This window comes from Triplophysa rosa, linkage group LG22 (genome assembly GCF_024868665.1).
Source record: "Triplophysa rosa linkage group LG22, Trosa_1v2, whole genome shotgun sequence".
NCBI lineage: Eukaryota > Metazoa > Chordata > Actinopteri > Cypriniformes > Nemacheilidae > Triplophysa > Triplophysa rosa.
Window position 1 is genome coordinate 5,145,925 of NC_079911.1, and position 20,863 is coordinate 5,166,787.

Below are 20,863 nucleotides of genomic sequence, written 5' to 3' on the forward strand. Positions count from 1 at the left end.
AGAGCGGGAACGCGCAGCTGATATCGATACGTGGGAAATGGGTATTGGAACCGTTTCAGATTCTTCAGTATCGATACTTATCGAAATATCGATATTTTTGACAACACTAAACTGAATTACTACATTTCTTCTCAAAATTCATTTTGTTTTTCTTAAGTCAACTTTAGCCTGAATTTTTACTTATTATTGTTTTTAAGTGGCTTTGTGACATTAACCCTTTAGACCCTGAAGCAAAAATAGGCTGTTGACACGCTTTTTATTTTTATTGTCAAATTCAAATGTGCCATCATCATGTGCAAGGTATTCATTTTTTGTAGATTGTAAATAGAATTTAAATAGACAAAAATAAAAAAATGGAAATAATTTTTTACTGATGTTTATTTAGAAATTCTCAAAAAAACTAAAGAACGAAAGAATCTAGCACTTCAGACTTGAAAAATATACTGTAGTACAAGCATAAAAGTATTTTTTGTGTCTCTCATTAACATAGTTTTCATCATGAGCCTTTTATACCCTAGTTCTCCGTGTGTATTTTTTTGCACTATTCACTCAAATGTGGTTGTGTCTGAAGCAGTTCCTGTCTAATTTCAAGCACAGGCCCACATCACACACGTTTCATTGTCAAAAATCATCCCAATCGCCTCTTCTGTTGTGCATCTCCTTTGCACCATGTTTTGTTTGCTCATTTTATTAGAGCGCTCAACGAAAACAGCAGCTCCGTAACTACCTGTTCATATTCTCCCCCAGCCGCTCTCCACGAAAACAGCAGCGATTGGCTGACAGAACGCAAGCCATTACAGTAAGCAGTAGTGTTGTCAAAAGTACCGGTACTTCGGGTCCAAGTCGGTACCTAAAAATAAAAAAGTTGTCGGTACCTAATTTTCACAAGACCCGGTAGTACCGACGTACCGGGTCAACCAGGTACTGATGCTCTGTCTGACAGGTTGTCAGTAGGAAACTTTTCATAGACGCAATAAGACGTGATGAGCGGATAAACGCGGCTCCGCTCCACAAGAGATGCGCACAGAAATACTTCAGATTAAAGTCATATCACGAAGAAAACGAACAGAGTTTTGTGGTGAAACGAGGAAGCATCCGGATTTAAGTTAACAAGTTCAAGCAGTAAGTTTCAAATTCTGTTCGCGTTTGCATTATGAATGTTGTAGCATATGTTAAGTTAAAGGTTACGTTAAAACAAACGTCCCTGTTTGCGTGTTAATTTGTTAGCGCCAATGCTAATCCAGTCAAGTGTCCTTATTAACCATTTAATGCTTTTATAACTGTAATGGNTGTACTAACATAAACAACATATAACCAGGGCGAATGAAACGAGTGGATAAAATTATTGATCAGCGCACATACATGGATCGCTATGGTAAACACGGGAAGCGTAACGAGCGTGCACCACGCCAGATGTGTTACTGAGACTGGCCATCTTTTCTAACATAAACACGATTTAATTGCCACAAACGAGTCAAGTCTGTGAGAGGAGGCGCGGCTCTGTTGTTATGCGTTCACGTGCAGTGTGTGCACTGTGCACTGACCGTAATATACCATGTCCAGTCTACAACAATGCTGAGCTTCACCAGTAATTCAGCTGTTATTAAACAACATTGATAATAAAATTGTGTTTGTAATCCAATCCTTTATAGGTATAGTAAAGCCAAATATAAACAGTACTTATGTTTTCCGAAATTAAAATGGAATTCAATGTAATTATATAGGGAATATAATTGCAGAGTTTCTATAGGAATTGTATGCATTTAATTTATGCTCAGCTTTACAATTTTTCATCAGTTTCTCTCTGTACGTTTTACCCTTTTAAACCGGACGTGTCGTCGCAGACACATTCTATCATGCGGTATTCATTTTACCATAACTCCGCAACCATTTGTGCTATCAAAAAATTTTGAATTGCTCCTAAAAGTAGACAAACTGTGCTTTTAGAAACTGTGCTTATATATGGGTTTAGAGGATCTAATCTAAGGCACCCACACCAACAGGAATGAGGAGGTTGACATCATCAGGCACACACTATCCCAAGATAAAATCCACCATCTCCCTCTTTTAGCAACATTCCGAACCTGAAAACAGGGAATTTCACGTCCTGTTCCCACTCTGAAAAAGCGGCTAATATGTAGCTATCAGACTTTCAAAAAAAACACACAAAAAGTACACCACCCTGTCTACAGCTTTACAAGTTTTGATTCACTGCAATTCCCTAATAATCTTTTTTGTATTAAAATGGAACTGGTACTGGCTACTGAAATGTTGGCACTGTGACCCAACTTTCTATAAGAAAGTTGAAAAAAGAAGAAAAATAAGAATAAGAAAAAAATTCTTCTATCATTAAACAGTAGGGATGCACTCAATTTTTTTGTGACAAAAACGAAGATTATTAACCGATTATTAACCATTGACCAGTGAGATTAGAATGTTAAATTACAATTTTATTGAAAATACAATAATGATGGAGTTTCTGTGAACCATTAAAATGTCCACTAATGTTTTTATTTATATAAAATAATGCTTTTTTTACAAGTACTTTTTAAAATACCTAAATTATTTTTAACCGATAGTAGTAATCAAACAAAGTTAACTTGTATTATTAGAACTGTATTCTAATTTCTAATATATATATATATATATATATAATTTCTATATATTCTAATATAAACTATATTCTAATACTTAATAATATTCTTGTTTATGTCAACCTGCAGATAATGAATATAGATTGAGTATTGACCACCGCTAACGTTTACAAATGACGTGTCAAACAATAACCAATGGCAAACAAATCAGATTGTAACAACAGCATCTGATGATGACAGTCACATGGATTTTACCTACGGTGTTCCCTTGCTTCTGGAAACCACAGTGTTTGCCAGATCGGCGACAGTCCGACACATGAAAGGTTTCCCTCAGCCTGCTGACTGCATACGGTTCACATGTCTACCATCTGCCTGGATTTGCTGTGTCAAGACCAACAGGAGGAGAGCGACGGATGCTATGTTCTACAAAATGGTGGTACGGTCCAAACAAGAAACCATGTGCCAGAGCCAAGAAAAGATTTGGAAATGACCAAATAACATATTGCTGCGCTAGCAGTTCCATCCAAGATTTCACATTCCCCAGAGATCAGGTCACAATACTTGTTGAATGAGATTATGCTCCATTCATTCAGTGACAAATGAATTAAAATGTTACGAAACAGATGATGCCATTTACTGTCAAACAATTCCGACAGTAGAGATCAGATCACGTAACGTGTAAACACGAAAAACACATTCTGAGATTTTTTGGCATCCGCTATAAACCACGTTCAAATGCGGTTCTAAATCTGATACAGATCTGATATCCGATCATCTGACCTATATCTAAAAACAATCGCATCCGATTCTTCTATTATTTCAGGATTTTTCATGACAGGCTCAGGTAAAGTTTCCGAATGCATTTACATTCCAGCGTCTGAATCACACACAAGCAGGTAATAAGAAATGGAGAAAGGCATATTAAATGACTAAATGGATATTTGATATTCAGTACAAAAGACACCGTTACGACATATGCCACTAAATTTCATGTCATTTCTGGCTCTCCAAAGGATTTCTATTGATCCAACAAAATCGACCGCTGCCTACTCAAACAAATCAAAACATATTCAGGGTGAAATCATTTGTGGATCAATTTCCCTCAAATGGTGACTGCAAAACATTGACTCATAACAGCTGCTATAAATAAATGACCAGGCTGAGGTTGAGCCTACTATTATAGGAACGGAGCCTTACGACGTACCTACTATTAAACCACTGCAGCAGCAAAAAAAAGCACAAATCATCCATATATTGTTTAGATCACAATAAAGAGTTAGATTAGTTATATTGCTATATTATCTGTGTTTTATCTCCTTATCTGAGTAATTTTTATTAAGTCAGGGCTTGACATTAAACATTGTCATGTGGTTGTCCTTCGGACAAGTAAATTTGTCATTCACTTGTCCGAGTACAAAAATGACTTGTCCAAAGATAAAAAAAATGATATTTCATTTGAATTATAATATAATCAATATAATTGTTTTGGATTTAGATTGGTCAAGTTTGCTTCTAAGCATTTTAACTAGTGTCCGCTTTGGCCGCCTGAATTTGGCTATAGGCCTACTCTCCGTGACTGCTATAAAACAAAGGCAAGCAGTAATTATTATGTTAAGGCTGTAAGTTAACTTTTTTTGCACATAGCACTGGTGCTAGAGAGATTTAAAGTTTGGTAGCACAGGCAGAAATGTGCAAGTGTAGTTCATTATGAATAGGCAGATGATTGACAAAAGACATATTACAGATGGATAAATTAGGGCCATATCATTTTTAGATTACCTAAATTTGTTTTAATATTTCTAAGTTCTGTGTTTTTCCTTTTTTAATATACAATAGTGGTATATTTGTCCACATAAATTACTGTAGTATACTATAGTATTTACTATAGTAAACTGCAGTAAAAATTCTTACTATATTGTTTTGGAACTTCACTATAGTATAGTGTTTATTAATTTACTACAAGGGCACTTCAATTTTCAAAAACAAATACTATAGTACACTAAAGTATTTTTTGTCTGAGTGTTCAAATTAACGGGACTTTTATTTTGACGGGTCTTCGGGAAGACGCTTGACTTTTTGTGTGTTTGCAGATAGCTTCATTCAAACAGTAAAACGATCGTAACTCTCAGAGCAACTCTGGAGATGAAGTTCATGTGTTCATGTCCTCATACAGAGCAGACGCAGATAAATCCTCGACCATCACTTGTGTTGTATGTTAAACTGTGCACATAAAATGCCACCACGATTATAATTATAAATTATAAATATGAACTGGAAGCATAACACTTTATTGTATATCTCCTCAAAACTCACTAGGCATCTCGTTTTCCTGATATCATTGTAATTGTAAATTATAGAAACCAACGTAAAGTTGCATGTGAATATGGCTAGCTATCCTGTATTTGCTCGATGTTGGCTTGTTGTTACGGCGTGATAGAGCCTGGAAGCGTGTCCTATTTTTAAGTGCGTGAAAGTTGGCAACCCTGCTAATATACTAACAAAATAAGAATGTAATTTAAGCACAAACACTAAAACAATACAATACAGAAAACCGCAAGCAGATTGCTCTTTAATCTGCTGCACTGTCTTCAGTATCGACTTCCTGGTCAGGGAGCTGTCAATCCAAATCTCACTAACCAATGAGAGTAAAGTGGCCATAAGTCCCACCCACAAGTGAGATTTGTGCCAGAAAGAAGTGTAAACGAAAACTCGAAAAGCGCAAATGAAAAATCTAGCAACTAATTCAAAACTATTATTTGCAAAAACGAAACTTAGAAAATTGTTAAGAAAAATAGCAGTTTATTTGAAAATCATGTCACATTCTTGCAATTGAGTTTATTGTTTTCATTATCAAAGTGTTTTTTTTCTTTCTCATTGTATATTTTTGTTCGTTTTTTAAAAGTTTGCTTTCATTTTTATTGGCACAAAAGTTATCCCATACATATGTCGCACTGTTTTTTTTCCTAAATTACTTGTCCGGTCGGGCAAGTAAAATTCTCTCTCACTTGCCCATACAAAACATTCACTTGTCCCGGACAAGCGTTCATGTCAAGCCCTGTTAAGTGTTCATTTTTAACCAAGATCACACTGAAGACAGTACGGACAGTGCATTCCTATTAACTAAACAAAGGGAGATACACCGTGTACCATGAAAAGGCAATTACGCAGATGTTCATACGCAGCAAAGGATTTATAAGGCGTTTCATTTACAATCACTTTCAGATTAAGATCTTAATGATGCTTATCACGTGGACTTTGCACTGTCAGCCAATGCTAGTGTGTAAAGGGAGTATGTGACATGTTGTTTCCATATGGCGTCTGTTATTGATGGAACTCTCTGCTGAGTTCAGGCAGCCTCAGTAGCTGATGCTGAGGACTCAGACCTAATGCATTGTGATTCAGTTATAGAATGACTGCAAACTGTGACTTACAGATGAGGGCAGTTCATAATTTATTAAAAAAATAAACAGAAAGCATGATAATTAACTGAAGGAGGTTTGGAGTTTCTATCGTTTCTGATGACTATCTAGTGAAAACTTTTCACATTTTGATTCTAATTCTTAGGGCTTGGTGGTGTAAAGGACTGTACAGTTGAGACAGAATATAATATCAATTGCGAGTCGCGACAGAATTTTCTATTCTCTGAATACAACGGTATGTTAAAATAAGTGGTGCAGTGAGTATGACGAAGAAACATGAAGAAATATAAACACAAACCAAATCCCAACCAGGAAGAGCAGCCATTCAAACATACATATAAATAATTAGCATCTGTTTCTATGGGCCGGTATACATAGTAGGGCTGGGCATAAAAATCGAAGAATCGATGAATCGTTTTTTAAAAATGCGGTTGATTCAATATCCACTCTCAAAAGCTGTGAATTGATTTTTTTCCTTTCATATTTCCGCAAGCAATGAACATTCATTAACGTGAATGTTATTGCTACTACTATCCACTATATTCTTTTTACACGTTTCTTTTTACAACGAGTGGATGTTACAACAGGGAGCATATCATTCATTCATTGCTTAATTAACATGGCGGATGCGGGTGCGTCCTCGAATTTAACATCACCTTCACATATAAGGGCACTGGTTCATATGATTTCAGCCCCTCTTTACAGCGAATATTGTGAAATTTTGTTTGTTATACTGTATCTTTCATGCAAAATAACCTGTTCTGTTTCAATATACCCAAGTGTGTTTAAAGTTTAATATACAGGTTTGTGGCTCTTCATTTCATTTTTTAATTCACCATTGTAATGTGACATTTACTGATCTTTTTTAGAAATATCTCTAGGATTTGTATTAAATCTATAATCATTGACTCGAATTGAGAGCTTGTGAATCGGAATCGAATCGAAACATCAGAATCGATACCCAGCCCTAATACGTAGGTCGTCTGCCATACTGGAACAGTGCGAGTCGGTCCGTTAACACTCAAAATGAAGCTGACTGTGTATGATTATGAATACTTATTTATGGTTGTGTAAACGCAAACATTATATCTGCTACACTAACACATGACTACAACAACGAAAGGTTAGCCCATTTTTCGGGAATTTAAATCCCAGTTGTTTTCACAGCCATGGCTGCACAGGGCAGTGCTGGGGCATTCTAGTCAACTGTGAGTGACGTCAGTAGACCGTTCCAAGATGGCGGACATGTCTACATTAGGCTTGTGCCGGTATCATATTTCCATGCTGCGATTAAACGGTATTATCGCAGTATTCAATTCTATGAAAAATGCAGGTTGAAAATATAAACCAACTTCAGTGTTTTCCTCTTGATAACAACTTTATTTTAAATAATAAAGAGAACCTCAAACATTTAAATATAAATAAAACAACACACAGTAATGATGTATAAAGTGAGTTTATTCAAACAGAATAAAGTGCAAACTGCAAAAGAACAACTTTTGTTAACTGCTTTTAAATATACTTATGTCTGCACAAAGCTAGTACTACAATTCATGTTATTATTATTATTATTATTATTATTATTATTGTTTGAATAACAAGCCAAGCCAGTGTGTTAACTATTATAGCAAGCTAAACATTTATAAACAGCAAATTCACTCGCTCTTTGAGACAGTATATGACTTTATTGCGTTCCATCAACGTATAATTAAAAATAATTATTCTGCCACACTGTCAAATTTCATTACTCCGCTTACTTTTAACCCAAAATATTTCCAAACCTCAGACTTCACCCTTTTAGAAGGGGGATAAATCGTCGGCAGCGTTCCTCCTTCCGCCATGCTTCCTCTCCGTGTGGTACTGTTTACATCAGAGTGCGCATGCGTCTTTTGCTCAGCAGCGCGCGCGCACACACACACACGTAGGCATCTCCACATGGGGAACGGGATCGTTTAGATCAGATTGCGCATTCCTACGCAGCATACACGCAGTGTACTTTTATCCGGTTGATGAAAAATAAACAAATACACGTTCTAAAAAATTCTATATATTTTCGCGGTCTTTGAAAGTGCTAATCCATTACCGCAATTAATCGCATTACCGAATATCGGCACATGTCTAGTCTACATGCCAGGAGCGCTTGAATGAGGCATCTAGTTATATACATATATTGCATTCTATCTAAAAGTGAATGCTCACCCAGACCTGCCTGAAACGCCTCGTGTAACCACACCCCCACAAATCTACGTCAGTTCGTGGTATGATTTGACTAAGACCGCCCAAATGTATACGCAAGTAAGGTGGGCGTTCCTGTAAGTAAAATTGCTTTGGAACCTGATGTTCCAAATATGGTAAGAAGCGTTACATTTCCGTCACTCGCTTGCAGTATTCGACCAATCACTACGCACTGGTTAACTGGCCAATCATAGCACACCTCGCTTTTCAGAACAAACATGCACGGTATGTGGAAAATACTGTGTTTTTGAACTTTAAATCGTGTATACACATTGCATTACATCTAAAACAAACGATAATATTTGTTTTAGCCGTGTCATATGACGCCTTTAAAGGGATAATTCACCCAAAAATTTAAATTCTGTCATTATTTACTCACCCTCTTTTTATTTCAAACCTGTATGACTTTCTTCTGCAGAACACTAAATAAGATATTTTGAAGAATGTTGATAACCGAATAACGGTGGTACCCTTTGACTTCCACTGGTTTTGTGTCCACCCATATAATGCAAGTGAATATGTACCGCAGTTGTTCGGTTACCAACATTCTTCAAAATATCTTTTTTTGTTTAAAAAATGCATGTTTGATGGAATAACCCTCAGTTTTTTTTACACTGTTGTTGTTGGTTTACTTGTTGTCATTCCTGAAGTGTGTTTTTGGTTCCAGAGCTGTGTAACTATATGGCTGAATTGGGCTTTGATTCTCTGTTTGCTTCATCAATGGCTTCATCATTCAACAATGCTGACTTGTACAACATGCTGCTGTTTTTAAACCGAGTGACACGGCTAAACACATTTTACAGGAAATAGTAGGGCTGGGCGGAATGACGGAATATTCCGTTACCGCAGAATAAAATGTCAACCGTAAGAGATTTTTCTATTCCGTGTATTCCGCGGAATGTAAATAAGTAGGTGTGGTTAACTCGGCTCTCTGCAAATTAGGCGCTATTTAGAAAAAAACTAATGAATTAATCCACCGGTAACAAATGAACGTATCAAACATTCTTTTGACGACCTTTCAGTCTGTAGTTTAGTGATCCGCTCCAGTCCGGCGCTTCTCTCACCCGCAGTGCTCATGCAGGGATCTGCGCCAGCACTTAAAAAAGCTCATTCTCAACACGTATTTCAGAAGTCAGGTTGTTTTGAAAAGCTGTTAATAGTTTTATAAAGTTTAACTTCAGGCGAGCCAAGGTGAAACTTGCGTTGAAATGCGCGATGATGCTCGCGAGCGCGTGAGCGTTTTGATGTGACGCGCTTCTACCTCCAGTTTTGGGCAACGCGTGAGGAGTCACCAGAGACTTGCAGTGCAAAAACAAGCCCGAGAATAAACAAACCTAAAGACAGAGAGTCGCAACACACTAAAATTGCTCATCTAATAGAGAGTGAAGAGCGATAAAGTCCTACAGTACAGACCCCATGAACACCAGTTTATAACACTAGTCATATACTGTACTCTCGTTGTTTGTGCATATTCATACTTTATTCTTATATATGTTGTCCATCTTCCTACTGTATACATATGATATAGCCAGAAGATAAATATGAATAAATAATACATCTGATTATCAGAACTTAATTTGATATCTTTAGTACATTTTCATAACTTGCCTACATTTTAACTATGGTGAGCATTTAAATGAACTGTAATAAATAAATTAGTTAAATCAATCTAAGAAAAATGAGGAATAAAATATAGAATTATATTTTCATGAAATATATAGTTACCATGAAATAAAATTACTCATTCCGTGAAATAGATTTTTGGCCATTCCGCCCACCTCTAGGAAATAGCACTTCTAAATTAGTCACCATGCAGAAACCACAGTTAAATATGAGTCACAGTGTGATATACAACATACCTGTACATACCCTGATGCTTTGAGCCACAGCGGTGGAGGAGGAAGGCCTCAAACTGAGACCATTGGTCTATCTGACAATCACTTACTTCTGCTCTAATTCCTCTCAGGTCCTTTTATCGGTCTTCTGCGCGTTAAAGATTTACTAACTGTACACACAAGTAACTGCATTACGGTGACAACCTTCTACATCTGCGGTGAAGAACAGTGTGCCAAGCAACACGGTATATCTGCCCTGCATCTGGTCATACTATCCTAAACACCTTGAAAAAAAGACCTTAGTGACTAACTGTGCATGCAGATCCGTTTGTGTGTAAAAACTCTGTGTGAACTTTTTAATTGATGAAACATTGATGTTTATTGTATTTTAGCTGGTTTTCAGGAAGAAAATACATCTTTATATTGCAAGAAAACATTTGCAATGGCTGTAAATGAGAAGATGGGCCTGCATATTATGCTAATTACTACCTACAGGCAGTTATTTCCTCATTCAGCATACAGAACAAATGTATGAACATATGCTCCTGTTGTAAAGTCACATTTAGCATGATAGCCTTCTATGTGCACACAAATGAGAAATCCGTATATCATTAGCGAACGACACCCATCACCATATACACGTGACAGAGACCAGATTGACAACAGGAACCTAGCAAACTTCAGCTCAAGCTTTCACACACAGCCGTTTCAGATGTGAAACCAAAGTTAGCACAAACCACAAACCCCTTTCATCACAAAAGGCAAACAAACATTCCCTGCTCGCAGTCTTAAATCTGACACTCTTCAGTTTTACTTCTGTGTTTATGGGTTAAAAAATGAGATTGCCACATTAACGTTTGTTTGCTTGTGTTTTACTGCGTTGAAAGTGGTCTGACGATAAGCAGGATTTGCGTGATGATAAAACAGTCGTGTGGTAAGGGAAAAGAGAGACAGATGTTTGGATAAGTGGGTCACAGAACCAGCCGTATCAGCGGGGAAAAGCTGGCACCACAGATGTGAGATTTGCCGGACTGACACAAATGTCAAATGTTACACAAACTGACGTCGCCCAGCAAACGCTATGGGCCTCTCCGTGATACGGAACATCCATTTCAGCAGGTCTGCAATGAAAATGTAGGGCCCTAGGATTTACGCGATGCGGAAAACGCGGACGGAATCGTGGAATCCAGGTATAAAACAGAATTTGCTGTATAACATGGAATCGGGCAAATTTATTTCTTTGAATAACGTGAGAATTATTCAGATGCGGTTTAAATAATCTGCTTGTTTAGCAAGTCTGTATTAATAGTGGTTAGATTGCATGTACTGCACGCGTAATGCTCGTGTGGAGCTTTCAACTGCATTGAAGCTACTGTCAAACAATCTTTGCGACGACCTGTCAAAATAAAAGTCTGGTCAACTTGAAAAAGTTATAACACCCAGGTTTTACCACACCATCCCCCCCCATTTTTTTAAATAATTCGACACTTTGTATATTGTTTACTTTAGTAAATTTAAGTTAATGTGCTAGTAAAATTATAAAAATAGTTCTTAAATTTAAGTAGACCTGAAAACAAAAGAAATAAGAAAATGTACTGGTAAGTAGGCCTGTAGCGACGTGTCGATGACGTCGACATTTTTGCGTCGACGCTTCGCCACACACACGTGGGAGACCAAAACATTGCAGAATGGAGGACGAAACAGCAACCTCCTCACATAATTCCGAACAAAGCCCCAATAAACGAAAAAAATCCTAAAAAAACAGCTCGCCCTAAATCTTCGAAGGTATGGGAATACTTCAAATTTAGTCCCAAACGTAAAGGTGTCGTTATTTACGCTCTTTGCCAAATGGAGTTGGCATACCACACCAGCACAACGGCAATGTTGGAGCATCTGAAACGGAGGCACCCCATTGTCACTCGTGAAGGAGACAATAACAAGTAAGTACTAACGTTGGCTAAATTAATTTCATGTTTGTGTAGTGTGTTGTGTAGCTTGAGCTCTGCGCACTTCGGTGGTGCTAGCCAACCATCTTAGCTCTCCGTGCAGTTTGCCCGTGCTAGGTAGCTACTGGCACCTAGACAGCCGTGTTTAGCTAACGTTAGTTATCATCTAATGTTGGCTTGAATGGAAGCTAGCTTACGGCTGCAGAACACAGCTATCTATAGCAGCTGACGTTAGCTAACGTGAACGTTAGCCACTAACCTAGCATGAACAAACTGCACAGAGAGCCAAGATGCGTTGGTTACTTGGTTAGCCTAGCACCACCAAAGTGCACAGCTGCTAGATAGCCACGTTAGAGTTCAAATAAACTAATCATAGCATAGCACTGCAATGAGGTTAAGAGTAGATTTAAAATACCCCACTGTCATAGCTGTTGTTCTAATATGCATTGCTTTTGTGTTTTTTTAAGATTTTTTTGGTATTTATTTGAGATACATTATGTATCATCGATACATTTTATTAATCGAGCAACAGAAAAATAACCGTTAGATTAATCGTCCAACTAGCCGTTAGATTAATCGACTAATCGATAAAATAATCGCCAGTTTAATAAATAATCGTTTACCCCCAGCCCTACTGGTAAGATGGTTTATTAACATAGTTAAGTACATTATACCCAATTTTTTCCCCTGTATGGTTCAAAGTATTCACGGAAGATTTTTAATGCACTTCATAAATGAATATCATAGTTTACTGAAGTATTTTTTCATGTTGGCAAATACATAACTTACTATTGTACAGTAAAAAACGGAAAACACGGAATCCAGAAAAATAAAAACGAAAAAAACAAAATTTGGGGAAAAAATAAAACAGATTTCATAGGGTCCTAAAAATGTGTTTATTCTGCCTCATTCAGTGACACAAACACTTCACCACCACTAGCAAGAGTGCTGTGGATGGCTGCCAAAACACTGCTATGAGCAAAAGTAAGAGTGATTCCATAGGAAAGATCAATGTTAGTGTGAAGTAGGGCTGTGCGATTTGGGGAAAATATCTAATTGCGATATTTTTGACAGACATTGCGATTGCGATTTGATTTGCGATTTTAACTTTTCTAATTCAAGCTTCAATTCAATATTGTTGTGTGGAGCACAGTATGGGTATAGTTACCCTGAAAGAAAACAACAAAAAAAAACATTTAATTGTTTCCATTAAAACCATTACAAAATTAATTTTTGTAGTGTGCTTTGGGCATTATTCAAATAGGGCTTACTGTTGTTCAATTGGTTCCCAACTTCCAGATTACATCACACCAATAGAATCCAAATACCAGTGTACACTATTATAGTTTCCTTTAAAACAAATACAACTCCCATTGTAACCCTTAAATCCATAACATTTTCTATTGTGTTAGTGAATTATTAAAATAGTTCATAGTTTACATAGGCTGATTTATTATTGTTTAAGTATGTGGGATTTTTTAAAACAAGTAAAAAATGTGCTGAATGTTTAATTTCATCCAAGTGAAATTAGCAAAACAGTTAGATAGAATTTACATTTGTTTGAAACGCGGAGCTAGGCGTGAGTTTACACAGGGTGTGCGCGTGCGTCAAGCCTCGTCCATATTGCCAGATGCCCGTGTGGAGCCGGACTCAAGTACTATAAACGTCATTACGAAACAGGCTGTGTGTGCGCGTCAAGTTTAAACGGCTCGTCCGCGAGACGCACAACGCGGGGAAGAGTCGCGCGAGTATGACACAGGCTGTGTGCGCGGTCTTCTGAATTGGACGGTTCTTTAGTATTTATTTGCCTAATATGATCGATCTGACTCTGCAGATGCCATAATAACACACACTGTCTCTCTCCTGCCTTCTGTATGTTTGTTTTTTTAATGACTTGTTTATGCAGTTGGCTGGGGCAGTGCTGATTAGGCATAACGGAGGTGCGCTCACTCAGTTGGTTAGCAAGAATGCCACTCAAAGCGGGCTTGGAACAGACGCGTTTCCTATTTTTCACATCGCTTCCACATCGCAGCCTCTTGCGATTAGCAAATCGCAACGTCTCACATCGCGATTGTGATTCGATTTCGATTAATCGTTCAGCCCTAGTGTGAAGTGTTTAAATATTCCATCAGCACCTCTGACAGGCTTACAAACAGAAACTAACACGTATAGCAGTGACCTCAAACAAACCTGATGAATACAAATTACATATCCGAGCTAAAATTATACATCTGCCTTGTTCTTTCTTCCCTCCTTTGATTTAATAATGATATGTTTTGTGTGTGACTGTGTTTCTAAGCATCTGCCACAACATCTGTTTGGGCGGGTACGATTCATAAACATACCACATACAAAGACAACTTTTCTCATAAAATCAGATTAGATCAGAGTCTCAGCAGACTTTACTCTATGGTCATACTGAAATTTACGATAATTACGAAGCCGCACGGTAATTTATCGCGATACCACTAAATCCTATTGTAATCGAGCTGGCTGCGATATGCAATGTGTCAATATTTTTTAGCATTTAAGCGTAGCTTGTCCGTGAAGCATGGCTCTGGGATCAGTAGGAAATGCTGCTTGATCTAAAAGCAGTGCGAGTTTGAGTCGCTTATAATGTGCATTTGAAAAAGCAACACCGGTCAAACATGATCATTATAAATATACTTTATTATCATAAAAATACCTGATGAGGCTTGAGTAACGGTGATAAAAAGTTGTCCATAGGCATTTCCTAGATTCTAGAATGTGTTATGGTCTTCTTCTGCAGTGCGTATTTGGAGTTTCCACACAAGAGCGCCCTCTGGCTTTCGGATGCAGCAGCATTTTCCCGTACTTCACTCAAAAGCTGTGCATAAATCACGTGATATTTATCGTCAGTTTATCGTGACAGCCCTAAGAAACCCTTTCCCAACAAAATGCCTGACTTTGTGCAGATTATACATTTATACTGTTACATTTATGCATTTGAGAGACACTTTAAAGTAACTTACAGTGCATTCAAGCTAGGGCTGCATAACGATTAATCTTGACTAATCATTTGCAGAATAAACGTTTTTGTTTACATAATATATGTTGGTGTACTGCGTATGATAATTATGTATATATAAATACACGTACATGCATGTACTGTATATAATTAAGAAATATGTAACTTTTGATATGTTTTATATTTATATATATAATTCATATTATATATAAATATTAAATATATTTTTCTTAAAATCATGCATCCATGTGTGTGTATTTATAAATACATAATTATCACACACAGTACACCAACATATATTATGTAAACAAAAACTTTTATTCTGCAAACGATTAGTTGCGATTAATCGTTATGCAGCCCTAAAGCAACACATCTTATCATATGTGTGTTTCACAGAAATCACTGTATTTAACTATTACTAAAAAGACATTACATAGCCACCATAGTTTTAAACAAGGTGCAAACATACAGCATGTTTTGGATGCACACATGAACACAACATCTGATGTTTCAGGTGCTCAACCTGGATCTTTTTAGAGGGTGTTGCCAGAGATTCTGAAGAACTATTGTTCAGCCAGTACAGTTCCATGCCAGTGGCCTAAAGGTGCTATGGAAATCAGCAGTGTGGCTTTGCATATCACATTTCATGATGATTCGTTTTGTAAACTCAGCTATTGTCTATACACACAAAAAAAATTGGGTTAGTTCAACCCAACGTTGGGTCAAAAATGGACAAACCTATCCGTTGGGTTATAAATTAACCTATGCTGGGTTGTTTCAACCCAAAATGATGAGCTGATTGAACATATTGTTGGGTCAAATATAACCATATTCTTGGTAAATTTAACCCAACAGTTGGGTTTGTCCATATTTGACCCAACGATGGGTTGATTTTTCTAGAGTGAACTGTAACAGAATTGGTTACTCTATATGCTGATGATTCTGCCAGTGGGTGGTTTTGTGCTTTGTGATTACATAATACAGATAATCTACAACGATCAGAATGCTCATAATTACAAGCAAACTATTTGGCATCTTCAGTGACTTCATACAGATAATTTTAATGATATGGGAAAAAACAGTACATCCAGTCCTCTCACAACACATGAAAAGTGCTTCTCCGAAACAAGCTGAGGCAACAACCATGTCCATAGAATAACAAGAATCAGGCCAGAAAAGGAGTCATTTATGGAGCAAATCCAATGTGCGAGCAATCACATGACGCTGAGTGTACGGAGAAAGTCTATCGTGTTGTACAAAAGCTGGTGCTGTGAGGGGCTCCGTAAGGGGCTCCATAAGGGCAGAACGTGCAGAAACACTTGGAGGAAGATACGCAGTCTTCCTCTACCTCCTCATTTTAATTGAACCATTCCAGAGCACTTCAGGTCACACACAATGCATGACCATAGTGTAACGTATCAACATTTTCTTTTCAGACAGCGCAAAATACTGAAAGGGCTTCTAGGAGCACACACAGTCTTGAAGAATGACTCAAATGAATCAATGAGTTGTTTCGTGAATCACAGTAGTATGAATAGCAGTGCATCTGAGAAGAGAGTTTTTCTTTTTGTTCTCTCTACAGAGAGGAATCAGTGTGAAACTACACTGGCGACGTCCTGGCAGAATAAAACGTCTCTGAGGTTTGGATCTTGGCCACATATGGCAATGTTTTGAAACAAAGACATCCACATGTTATTATGTTACAGCGGGCATCAATAAAGTCATTGAGTCTCCTCTCGGGTAGAGTGGTTTGTTTCAACAGAAGCTCTCGTCTGTCATAAGCACCTTGTCAATCATTAAACAGTAAAAGCACTTAGGCTACGTCCTCAATACAACACTAGTGTACTGCTTACTGTATGGTATACACTGAATATTGCCAACTAAAGATGTGAAAGACAGTACACACAGTGCAGCAATCATTATAAACAGAAGAACACATCAAGAACATATCAAGTGTACACTGTCACCACATGTTTGTCACACAACAAATTACACCAAAAACAAATGGTTAATGTTTATTTTTAATCAGTATTGTGAACATGTTTAAAGTCTTGGTCACGAATCAAAAGCAGGAGTTAAACATGATAATTGGCTTTATCAAGGGAAATGAAAGGTCAAGGCAGGCGCATTGCATTGTGGGAGTACCCACTGGCTGCATCCATTGCAGTTTGCATCCTATTGCATTCACAGCATTAGTGACTGATGCACAGACAACATAAGCTTGACTGAGCAATACAAGAAATAAATATATTATACAAGTCTAAATGAAAAAGAATATAAATCAACACAATGGCACAAAACGTAACGAGGTACTAAATTTAAAGGGAACACATCTTTGCAAAAGTTCCATGAGCCTGCGAGGTTTTTCTTGGCCTGAATACAAAGTCCAAGGTGAATATTTATTATTGTTCTTTATTTAGACTGAGAATTCTCCGATGTGCATGCATTTCACATACACCTGCAGAAGAATTCCTGACTAAGCAAGACGACGTAAAATGCCTTTAGTAATCACTATTCGTAAAGAACGGCCACGGGGCATTGTAAAGAAAGCAGCCCTAGTCTGTTAAATAACAGTGCAGAATAACTGTAAATAAAGAACCATTTTGTGATTTGTGATTAAATTCAAGCTCAGGTAAAGGTCAGTTTATGGTTCTGCGTAGGACCTACGTACGTAGACGACGCCGTCGTGAACATTTATGGTTCTGCGTTGAGAGTATGCGTCATACTGCAATTACACCGCCGAAACGCTAGTTGGCTCTTTGTGTTTTCATGGGTTTGCTCTTCTTCGCCGATGTTTTGTGTGTGTGTGTATGCTAGTGTTTGCAAACGACAATGGAAGCCAAACCGACGTTAGAGGAAATCTCTCTCCAAGAATTCGCCGCCATCTGACAGTCTTTATAGTCCGCCGAAGAGGAGTCATACAGATGCGTGTATTTCCGAACCTCTTCAATCAGACGCTCAGTAACTTGGTCGATGTCGATGCTCACCATGTTGTTCTTTTGTGGACTCTGAACTTGCCGAAAGAAGACACCAGAGAAGAAGATGCCGGAAATGCGTAGAAGGAAGTACGATGCTGCCAAACCGACCAATCACAGCGCTTGCGGTCCGCGTAGGGTCCGCGTTGAGTTGACGCGTTGTTACATTTTTGGAGAGGTGCGCGTCAGGCTACGGCGTAGGGTACGCACAGGGTACGCGGCTCTGTGTAGGCTACGCCGTAGGTTACGGCGTAGGTCCTACGCAGAACCATAAACTGACCTTTACAGTGTAACCTTGAGACAAACCAGCAGAATCTTCCCCTGGTTAAAGTTCACACTCACGGGATGCGATCCAATCGGTTTGTTGCAGGAATCAGAAAATAGGGATTAGCCATGGGGGAGATGAGCCTACAAAGTGGCAATAATCTTCCTGAAGCACCTTATCCTATTAGCTCTATTTATCACCTGCTAAAACGATCCGCTAGACCAACAAACACTAATCATAACAGAAACCTGTCATAAATATTCTGTGTAACAATAAACAAATGCCCTTCAAGAGTAAAGAAAAAAATCTCAGAGGACATCTTTATAATACATTAACCGTTTCTCCTAGACAGAAGAGATAAATGGAAATCTCCGGATTCTCCAAACTGTCTCCAGAGACTCTAGTTATCACACATGTGTAGGGTTCAACACCTTTCACCAATGAATTTCCCTGATTTTTTTTTTTTCTGGAAAAGGGGTTTTTACACTCGGACTATATCTAGCCCATTAAATAAACTGATCCTATGTAGAAATGTATAGGCTACCCACTATAAATGCTTGTTTCTTCACATTTAATTAATTTCAAAGACCGTTTCACTATTTTTCCATAATTCACCTTCAACTCTTCATCTGTCACCTTACAGTTTTAAAAGAGAGTCTCAAGAAAGTTTCCAATACACACATTTCCAATATGAAAAATCGAATTTCCTTAATTGTCCCAAAAATAATTTTAGTCTAAAAATAAAAACTGACACTCAAATAAAAATCGAATTCTATGCAATCTGAACTATTGGAAAAGCAATCTCGGAGTAATAACATTTTCCTCCGTCCTCAAGCTCACCCATTAATTCACATACAATGAGTTTAAATAGGCCCTGAAATGAAAACAAACACGCCAGACAGTCAACTCAACTGTATGATCAGCATCGATTGCCTGGCCGACGGTGTTCATTGCGGAACTTAGGACGGATCAACACCAGGAATGATTTCCAACACTCCTCTCAAAGCCTTTAATACCAGCGCTATACTAACGTGATCAATTAGTTGAATCGCTGGTTGACTCGGTAATGACCAGGCATCATTATAATACTCCCGTTTTCACCTACAGAACCTGTTCCGAGCAGGAAGTGATAATGAAACAAAAGAATGGCACGTTCATGTATCCGCATGATGTTTCAATGATACAGTCAAATAATACAATGCAAGCCAATAAAACTCTGACAAAATACACGTTTCATTGGCCCTGATCTCCCGCGTCCCGTCTTGTCCTTTCAGTAGGACACTGAAAACAGGACGTGTACTACAGATGGTGGTGTGTGTATATAACGTTTCTACACACACCTGAACGTCAAATGAAAGTGTAAAAAAATAAGCCCTATAATGTAGTTTCAAAAAGATTAAATATATTAAATTGTGTTTTTTGTTATACAGAAATAAGATTGATGTCTCAGCAGAGCATGACAAGCACAGTCTAGTCAACCATGTCTTTGATATTAAACGCGACATATTGAAAAAAATCACTGTATATGTATATGCTAAATACAACCTAAAACGCTTACTATAACAAATAAATAAATACGGGGTTTGACAGGCCATGAGAACCCAAACAAACGTCTCCCCACCATTCTTAGCACGATACGGCTAACAGTGAAAGAGGCACCATACATCGATTCGAGCTGTAGGACAAAAAACCGTCTCCTACTCACCTTAAACTGAACCTTTCCGATATTCTCCGTTCATCTACGAGATAAAATCGCTCAGCTAATCCATCAGGGGCAGTTCACGTTTGGAGGCACAAACACCATGTAAAGCCCACGAATTACAGTGCTAGCCGACTCCAGTAGATGCTGGGAACCAGAAGAAAGCTGATGCTAGCTGAACGAGCTAACGCGTTCTTCACTACGCCAACCGCTCGACGAAAACTTAGCCACAGCTGCTTGGAAGTTTCCTTTGTGACACAAAAACGTTCCGACAACACAAGAGATTTACAAAAAAAAGTGTCTGTGTGATTAAAAAGGCGACCTAAAGGTCGCCAACGTAGTTAATTTACATTGAGACACGAAGTAGTCATTGAAGTGATGGAGCAGTGAAGCAGCAGCCACGCACTGGGACGCTCTGCGCTACAGTTGTGCTAAATGGTGCTGTTCGATTCGCAAACGAACCGTTTGTTTGAATCGGTTCTTTGTTAGGAATCAATAGAACCGAATCGTTCAGCGTTTGTAAATGGTAACGTGATCAATTAGTTGAATCGACAATATTTCTAAGTTTATTATTCGTTTCTAAATAGAAGACATGGTTAGCTGTGTTGTGTTTCTAATACCATTTTCAGTACAAAAGTGAACGCATAAATGTAGCGAGGGGACTTTTATAAAGAGATAAACCAAACGAATCATTTTGCGCCGGTTCATTAAAACGAATCTTCCTCACTTACTCGGTCTTCAAAACGTAATGGCTTAAACTGGGGAAAAGCCATTTCGGTCCAATTGGCCTACATGAAAGCAGGCGTGCAGTTTAAGCCTAATGATGATTTGGATTTCCACGGAATAAATCATATTCTCCCAATTGGAACGGGAAGGAAGCGGAAGCGCATTACATTTATGTCGTAG

General features: G+C 37.9%; 1 protein-coding gene across 4 annotated transcripts in view; it reads right to left on the reverse strand.

Moving 5' to 3' along the window:
* erbin (erbb2 interacting protein) overlaps positions 1–20,398 on the reverse strand; it is a 93,987-nt gene extending 73,589 nt beyond the window's left edge. For 2 of the 4 annotated variants that reach the window (XM_057320387.1, XM_057320388.1), the window contains exon 1: positions 19,964–20,397. The gene's annotated coding sequence lies outside the window, so the exon portion shown is untranslated. Of the gene's footprint in view, positions 1–19,963 lie in introns of all 4 variants that reach the window. The other 2 variants (XM_057320385.1, XM_057320389.1) reach the window with 2 other exon arrangements.
* Positions 20,399–20,863: the final 465 nt, after the last annotated feature.